Source organism: Sander vitreus, chromosome 16 (genome assembly GCF_031162955.1).
Source record: "Sander vitreus isolate 19-12246 chromosome 16, sanVit1, whole genome shotgun sequence".
NCBI classification, from domain to species: Eukaryota; Metazoa; Chordata; class Actinopteri; order Perciformes; family Percidae; genus Sander; species Sander vitreus.
In genome coordinates this window covers 20,978,634-20,987,464 of record NC_135870.1, presented here as the reverse complement: position 1 = coordinate 20,987,464, position 8,831 = coordinate 20,978,634, and positions in this window count along the sequence as shown.

The following is an 8,831-nucleotide window of genomic DNA, read 5'->3' as shown; positions in this document are numbered from 1 at the left end:
ATTTTCTGTATGCAGAGTCGTGTTTAGCTGCAGCAGAAGCCAAAACAGCATCTTTGTTTTGTCCACTCACCAACATTCTGTATAATTCCACCAATTATCTTTTCCTAAACTTCGACACAAATTTAATAGAACTAATGATGTTCACCCCCAAACGGCACACAGGGGGGCTGTGAATGCTGGAGGCTTTTGTCACATAATGAGGAGCTAAATAAAAATAAAGTGTCCAGCAGAGATGTGCAAACGGAAGGGAGGTTAGATTTCACAGGACCATTTAAAAATGGAAGAATCTACATTTCACAAGGCCTTGTTATCTACAATGTCACAGCAGACACAGCTCCAAATTATGTGCACGGTCACAGTTGAATGCAGTGCACAGATGTCAGTTCACACCGGGTGTTTAATTACAGAGATTTCATTTTTCCCTTCACAGCCTTCATGCCTTGTAATAAACATCTTATATTGTTGGTTTATTCTCAGATGGCTTGTTAACAGGGAGAAAACATTATTGAAAAGTGAAAACAAGAAGACTGTTCATGTGTGATTAAAATAATTTATATGTGCATGTTTTTGCGGCGATAGAGGAGAGATACATGCCACACAACACGTTCACGAAAGCACTTCAGTATTTCATCAAATCAGTTTTTAAAAATCCAAGAGCCAGGCATTTTAGACTGCCGTCCTGGAACCAGACAGCTGTAATTGGCTCACGACAGCCGAGGAGACCGAGTGAGTGGGATCCAAGGAAGAAGGTGGGCTGGCTGGTGGATGTGGGATGTGATGTTTTCGCTTGCATACGGAGGTGGATCTAAAAATGGATCAGAGCTATGGTATGGCGTGTTGTTAGTTTTGATGTGTTGATAATCGGTTGGCAATGGTAGAACAAGGACTGTGGTGGGAGTGGGTAAGCCCTGATACTGGATCTTCTTATGACTTTTTGTCATCCAATGTGATTAGAGCTCCTACTTTCTGTCCATCTAGATCTCCCTATATCAACCTTATATTATGATTTCTTATATAGATAGATTAGGAGAATTTCCATCTTAATAATATAATATAATAATAATAATAATATTAAAGAGGACCTGAATGTCCTCTTTAATAGAATTTCACTCTACAGCCAAAAAGACTAAAGCTAAAGCCCAAACTGGGAGAGCTCTCAAAGCCTCATTAGAAATCTTGAATTGGCCAACAGACCTGCTGATGAACTCTGATGTGACTGATGTGCTGACATTTTACTGTGGCTCCATTCTGGCACTGCTTCCCCAGAGCCATGCCCATACTGCCCATTGTTGTTTACCCTTACTCATCCCTGCAGAGTGAGGCCATCAGACAGCAGCAGCCAGCCACAGCACAGCACCTCAGAGCAGCTGGTCCTGATACATTCTCTGTAGGACAAGCCAAATAACCTTTTATACTGAGCTCCTCTGGGCATGGCATGACTCACAAAGTCACACTTCTCCTTTGTGAAGCATTGAATGAAAATGTGTTTTATTGAAGTGCTAAAATTTTGAATATTATGGAAGAGGATCATCTTTCTGTCGAGGCTTAAAGGAAAAAAGTTGTTATTCTGTGTTTTTCTTCTCTTTGTTATCGTCCAAAAAACCTATTAAGCCAAAAAAAACAACAATGTTACAGTAGTCCATCTCTCCATGCATTCTGACTTCCCTACCATCCCTGACGTTACTTAAACAAGAGTAAATTGTGCATTTCTTAAGGACTATTTGTAGAGGCGGATTGATACACGTTCAGTGCTCTCTATTTACAGCAACAAAATGGTGTGTGTGGGACTGATTTAAAAACTACAGTGCCCATGTTCATGGCAATGATGGAACATGTCAGCCAGTGTAGCATTGTGGCTCATTGATGTGTATACTGTGGATTGCACAGAGTAAAAAGCTACAAACGTTGGCTGCACAACTTTGTTGACTACAAGAAAAAAATAGAATATTGCCAGCTTTATCCTTTAACAGCATGACCTTGAGTTAAATCCTGAAAACATATACTGTACAGCAGTGACGTGTCTGTTTATTTTGTCTGAGTTTCACACTGCTTGCTTGAAAACTTGATTAGTCAAATGGCCTTACATCTTGTCAAGATCGGCTGTTGTCTACTAGAAGTGGAACAACTGAATGGATGATTTCACTGACACCTCCATCAAACTGTGTCATACGGACCACTGCAGCTATAAAACTCTGTTGAACAGAATATAAGAACTGTCAATATCCTCAGGCAATACAAGTTGAAGCTAGAGTGAAGTGTCCAAGGTTAAATTTCACTTTTTTTATTTAAAGGTGCAGTAGGTAAGACTTATAAAACTAACTTTCTGTCATATCTGCTGAAACTGACCCTATGTTCGAGTAGAACTACATGAAACTTTAAGGGGAGGGTGTCTAACTGCGTGTCAATCACTGCTCATGCACACGCATTCATTCTCCCTTGTGGGGGGAGGGGCTTAGGAGACCGTTTTGGGCTTTACCTGAAAGGGGGGAGGGACTGAGAAGTTGTCGATGTTCAAATGTTTTGGCTAAGTCCTGGATCCTCGCAATCCTACCTACAGCACCTTTTAAGAAAGAGTCATCATTAAGCCTTGACACAATATGTGCAAAACATAAAAAATGGATTGTGCAAAAGTAGAGCAACTGGGTTTAAATGTGTGCTGTCAAAAATGTTTTTAGAAATGTCACTATAGCGTAAAACACAACATACTCACAAATTATACCTGATTCGAGAACATCTTAAAAGATGTTGATTTCAATTGGTAACATAAAGTTGTCTCATCACACTGACATATTTGTTAATTAGATTTAAGACTGGACAAAAAGGCCTTTAAAGGCGCAGACCTCTCCAGTCGCCTTTCTGTCAGCTCCGCAAAATGTATGCTGACTTGTCTATTTTACAAATATTAGTGCTTTATGTGGTTGACGTCGGACGGTGATGACATGTGACTAAGAGTCCCTAATCAGGATCGGCCAAGTTTTCAAATGTAAACATCTCGGTAAACACCAAAGAAAAGGTGGTAAAGGTGAGCTCAAGCTAGCAAGACCATCTCTGCAGCTACCTCATGACTACGAGTCACTCATCATGATAGGGAAATCAACTCACCAGTCTCCTGCTGACTCTGCCAGCCTGGCCGGTCAAGGTTTTCAAACGATCCTGCTAGCCAGTGTACTAGTGTCGGACGGTGAGCTAGGTGGCCTCCGTGCCTCCGTCGGTTTCAAGCGTGATATCGGGTGCTGAGGTGTCCTTTTGCCAAGACTTTGGCATTTGTTATTAACGCAGAAAGTCTCCTTTAGCGTCACATTTAGACGCGCTTGGTCGGGACTCTCAGCGTCACCATTTGACACTCCCGGGACTCACCTCTAGCCCTTCGGTCGGGACGTACGTTTAACTAACATGCGGCACCAGAACGGGACAGTTAGGTTTAGGAAAAGAGTGTGGGTAGGGTTACAAAATGTACGTTTCAGTGACACACCGGACAAGAACGGGACACGATCCCCGGTCTCCTGGGTGAAAGTCCTGTGTTGTTTGACCCATCCACCACCCCAACCAACCTCCTAACGCAAATTATAGGTCTTTCATACTACTCGCTACTGTTGTCGTTCTTAATACTACGTCACCTTACAGCGCCGCAGCCGAGCAGCTGCTCTGCCCTGTGCGTCCCGTACAGACACTAGAGGGCGATTTTTGCGTCGGTATCCGACGCTGAGAGCCACTGACCTAGTGTCAGTATTTTACGAGTTGGGAGAGAGAATGGGTTGATCCTGAAATGCTGGTGCCATTCAACTGGGTGAACTTGTTTCTGTGTGCTGACTTGACAGCCACATTCTGCTTTATAATTAAATGATTCACACATTTGAGGAGCTGGTGGGATAAGATTCCACTGGAATTGTACGTTTTCATGTGACAAAAAAAAGAAAGAAATTGAAACAGACATTTTTGCAGTGCGTTCTTGCTGTTTGTACAGCCACGGTGTGTTTTATTAAGATGTTATAAAAGCACAAGAGAAATAAAGGCACATTTTTATGCTATTCACTGTTTTACATACTGCTGTTTTCATGGCCTATAATCAAACCGGCAAGTCTTATATTTTGCTCCAACTTTGTAAGTGTACTAGGCCTGTGTTTGAAGAAACGATCTTTCTCATTAGCCCATAATAATTTGTGAGGCTATTTGGGTGGGACAACCTTGGACTAATTCAGAGCTCAAATTTCGCATTTGACTGAGCATTAAATGTAGCAATTAGCCCGGTCAAGAACGCCATCATCAAATCTGTTATGAAACAATTACATTACATAACATCCTCATCTAAGCAATGTCTCTCTCTCACACACTCACACACACACACACACACACTGTTTCTTTGTGTTCTTTTATCTCTATTTTCTGTTTTGTTTTTGTGTGTTTCTCTCTCCCATTCTTACTGTTTGACCTTCAGTTCAACATTTGGAGAGATGCTACTGCTGGAAGTTCTATTTTTTTCTTTTATTGACAGATAAAAAAAGTAAAACAAGCTTCAGGGCATGTATAGCTACGGTGTCTGACTACTACCAAGTTGACTTTAAGGCTTGAAAAGCCCTCGGAAGCTGCAAAGCACTGTTCAAACCACAGTTTTTGTCCACCTCTCTCTCTGGTAAACCCCTTAGTGAGAAAGTCACCTCTTGGTGATATGAGATGCTTTTTCATTTTAATTGTAGTCAGGTGAAAGGTCCAGTGGCCATTTAAGGCACGCTCTTCTCTTGATGTAAGCTTGAATAGGCAGCTCCTGTCTGCTCCACAATTGCTACTTCTGACTGTCACTGTGCTACGACCCTGCTGGGTAAGCATTTCAGAGAAAGCCCTTTCCCCTCTGTGGAATGTATAATCTGTGCAATCGCACTTGATGAAGCAGCAGTTATATCATACCATGTTTTTTTCTCCAGCCACTTAGAATAGTAAGCAGAAGGCAATCAAACTGAGGGATCTGATAACTGGCTGAATGTTAAAGAAGTTTAAATTCATTGCTACTTTACACTTTAATTGACTGTTGGCTAATCCCTGCCCCCCAGAGTTACGTTTGCTACACCTTGCAAGCTTTCCAGTCTGGCGTGTATGCAGTTTATTATTATAGAGCTCAAAAGTGTGGTTCTGGAAGTGAAAATCCCATGAGGATTTTGATTAATAGCCATAATGTCTAAACCATCCAAGGTAGACTTATCACGAGCTATGGGATTGTGAAACAAAGGTTTATGCATCTGTAGAAGCCACAAGTACGTATGATATCAATTTTGTTTTAAGAAAAACATGTTTTATTCCTGATGTCATGGAGCACTAGACTACCCACAATCCTAAGCGTAACAGTGACGTCTGTGATTGGTGGAGCTCGCTGTTACCATGGAAATGTTTATCGCACATGTGAACCCACGAACGGCTATAGCGACCTGCTACCACTAAAGTCTATTATCGTTCATTATCGTAATAAATCAGTAAGATGTTTTTTGCAATCGGATGTGACGATTTTTGACAAGAGGGTGGAGCTGGTGAGGATGACGTGGCTAAGCCATTAATGTTTATGGTTGCAATGGCGCTGAACTAAACTAAATGCTGAATGGGGAAAGTTGCCGATTTTAAACCCTTCTGACCCTTCGGACTAGCGTAATTCAACTGCACGTACGACCAAAAATCGGCAAACTTTACCAGCTAACGCTGGCGGTAGCTACTCAGCTTGATTGGCAGAATGCTGAACAAGACATTTTTAGGCGGCCAAATGTTTCAATTACAAAACGCACAGTGAGAGGGTCAATGTTTAAGATGAAAACGTAGACAAAACCCAAGTTCACAGCTATTTTTCATTATTCATTAATGTACACAATGCCATGGTTAGCATTGCTAAGCCGCTGTCCTGATTGACAGGTTGGCGTGTAGCTACGCCCCTAAAGCATCCCCTGCTTTATCATCAATTTAAAAATAAATAGGACAAGAATTTACAACACTGACATCATGCTGTATTTAAGAAGACTTGAAAGTAGCGATTTGAGGCAATAAAACCATTATGAAAATGTTTATTGAGGTAATAAATCAAGTGAGAAGTAGGGTCATTTCCCCATACACTATACCAGTGGTTCCCAACCTGGGGTCCGGGGACCCTTCAGGGGGGCGACAAAGATCACAGGGGGTGCGCAAGTCTTTATCTGGTTTGAGGTTGAGGTAAAAAAAAAAAAAAAGTGCACATGTTAAACTAATTATGATAATACACTAGAATATATAATGTATACAAAAGTCTGTATAAAAACTACATATATTTGTTCTCGCTTAAAATTGTAGGCAGGCTACTTAGTAGGCCAAACCTCCGGGAGCTCTTAATCTGGGACCCTTGCTGTCATCAGGTCAGCTGCTAGCTGCTATCATCCTCGTTTTTCCTGCTGCCACGGCATCACTAGTTTATGAATGAAACATGGCGGAGAAACGTAAAAGTGCTGATAACTGCTCTGTATCAAAAAAGAAAGTAAGGCTCTATCTCGAGAGTTACCTCAACTTCGGTTTCGGAGGGGGGGCTCAGCTTTTCTTAGACATAAGTAGGGGGGGCAACAAGGAAAAAAGGTTGGGAACCACTGCACTATAGAAACTGACTTATTTTTGCAACCAGTGGATTTGCCCCCTGCTGGAAATTAGATAGAATGCAGGTTTAAGGCATTCCGCATTGGCTTCACTTTTCAGACCCGGACAGTCTACGGTCAATCCACATAGACCCCCATGTTAAAAAATTCCAACTTTACAGCAGAAACTAACATGTTTCTGTACAGGGTGAATTTTGTTTTTATGTTCAAATTATATTAAGGCTTAAAGACACACACTGTTACCATCTACACAAGACAAGGTATTTTTTTTTATTTTAACCAAGTATCCTGTAGCATAAATGTCTGACATTTGTAGCAAACCGCTTGAAAATCAATTGGAAATTCAGCGAGAAATTCTTGTATGTATACATGCATGGAGGAGTAGATTGTCCATCCCGACATGGTGTATTGCTTCAATTAAAACGGCTGCGCCGCTGCAGGACTCAAACAACATGGGGGAATGCTCCCACTGGGTGAGCCAGAAGCCGCCCCCTTTTTAGCCTTTTTCAAAATGTTTAATGGTCACAATTCATCTTGTAGCTGGTTGGCTTTGTTCCAGGCTTAAAACTGCCTTTATGTAAGCATTTGCTGAAATGTCAATGGAGAAATTAAATGAGGAAAATCACTTCAGGAACCAGAGGCATTCTAGTCTGGATCAACAGTTCATTAACTGGTTAATCGGATAACCGCCAGATGTCCCTCACCTTGCAAAACTCCGTTCGTTTTGGGAAACAACACAACATTTAGAGCTAGCAAGCTACACGCTGTAAATGGCAAGTTTTGAAGAAAATTTGGATCGTGCAACAAGGCAGGCCTGCTTGGTTCTTTTGGGGAATGATTGTAGAGATTTACAACGAATATGTTTACGCCATTTACTATTTATCTGGGACATTTAGGGACCGATTGGCAGGGATTTGCCATGGACAAAATACACACGGTGATACACTGGTAGGAGCAAATTGCATTGAAGCAACAGGTTGAACAGGCTGTGGATGGTAGACATTGGCTTTTAGTATCCTGGGTTTGGGCTCATTTAAACAATATCGCTGATGCTCGGTAGATGGTCTGTTTTAATCACGCTCTGCCGAGCCATCCGGTCTTGCACATCCCATGCCAGTTTGTAAAGTTTCCAGTCAAAATGCTTTCTATTGCTCCTAGAAAAGTTAACTAACTTGGCACGGGGATTTTGCCTTCTTAAGTTTGCTTAAGAAGTTAAGCCATTGCTGAGCCTTTTTTGTGAATATTTGTGATGGCCGTGACAGGTCCTCTTGCTGATTCGCAAGATTCTTAAACTGTTCTCAAAATGATTTGTCATATACTGAAAAAAACCCAGAGGTAAACAAAGCAGTAGGCTTCTCATTCCTCATGATGACAGAGGTTACCGTCAACTAAAAGTAAGCCGTTTTTATCAGCTTTAACCTCATGTTAACCCTCTTAACACTGAGTCGGTTGAAAACACTATCTCTAATTGACTTTTTAGTGTTTCCAGATGCTGTTTTAAAACAAGAACCCTCTTAAAGAGTCTTAAATATACATATGATGACAACATACGTCATTCATGGCGTGCTGTGGCATATGGGCAGCCCACCCAGGTGCAAAACCACGGACAATTGCTGCACAAGGGATGGTTTTAGGGAACAATCAAGTGTCTTTGTTCTTCTTTTTTTGGCCATTTGCCTCTATATGTGTTTGCCTGTTTGACTGATTGTATATCTGGCTGTAACTTTTGCAAAAGAAGTGTCAAACCTCAGTTGGACTTAATTAATAATGCACCATAATTAAAATATAATTAGTGTGAAAGCTTCCCTGTATACCTTTTCACATGCCCTGTTTGCTTAGATTTTCTACAGCAATCACTGTCAACAGGTCACCCTGTGCCTCGTTAGGCACAGGGTGGAGCCATCAATCAGTTGGTTCATTTCTAATTTAATCAAAGAGATATGAAATTAAATAGGTTTTCCTTTGTTTATATGCTTGCCTGTGCAAATAATAACCTTGGTGATGTTTTCTAAATCTTTTTTTTTAATAGTGTCATTGTGGTCAATTGGCAATCTGGGCTGAAAAAGAAGGGCAGGGCCCAGTAGTCTCTTCATCTTTCTTTATGACCAGACACTGTTGGCTTAGGGTGGGGGGCATAAAATTCATCATAGGGGGAGGAGTTTATTATTAGTTGCTGACCTTGAAATATCATTTAGTTTAGTTTATTAGTTTATAATGCCGTGGACAGTCCCCTTTATT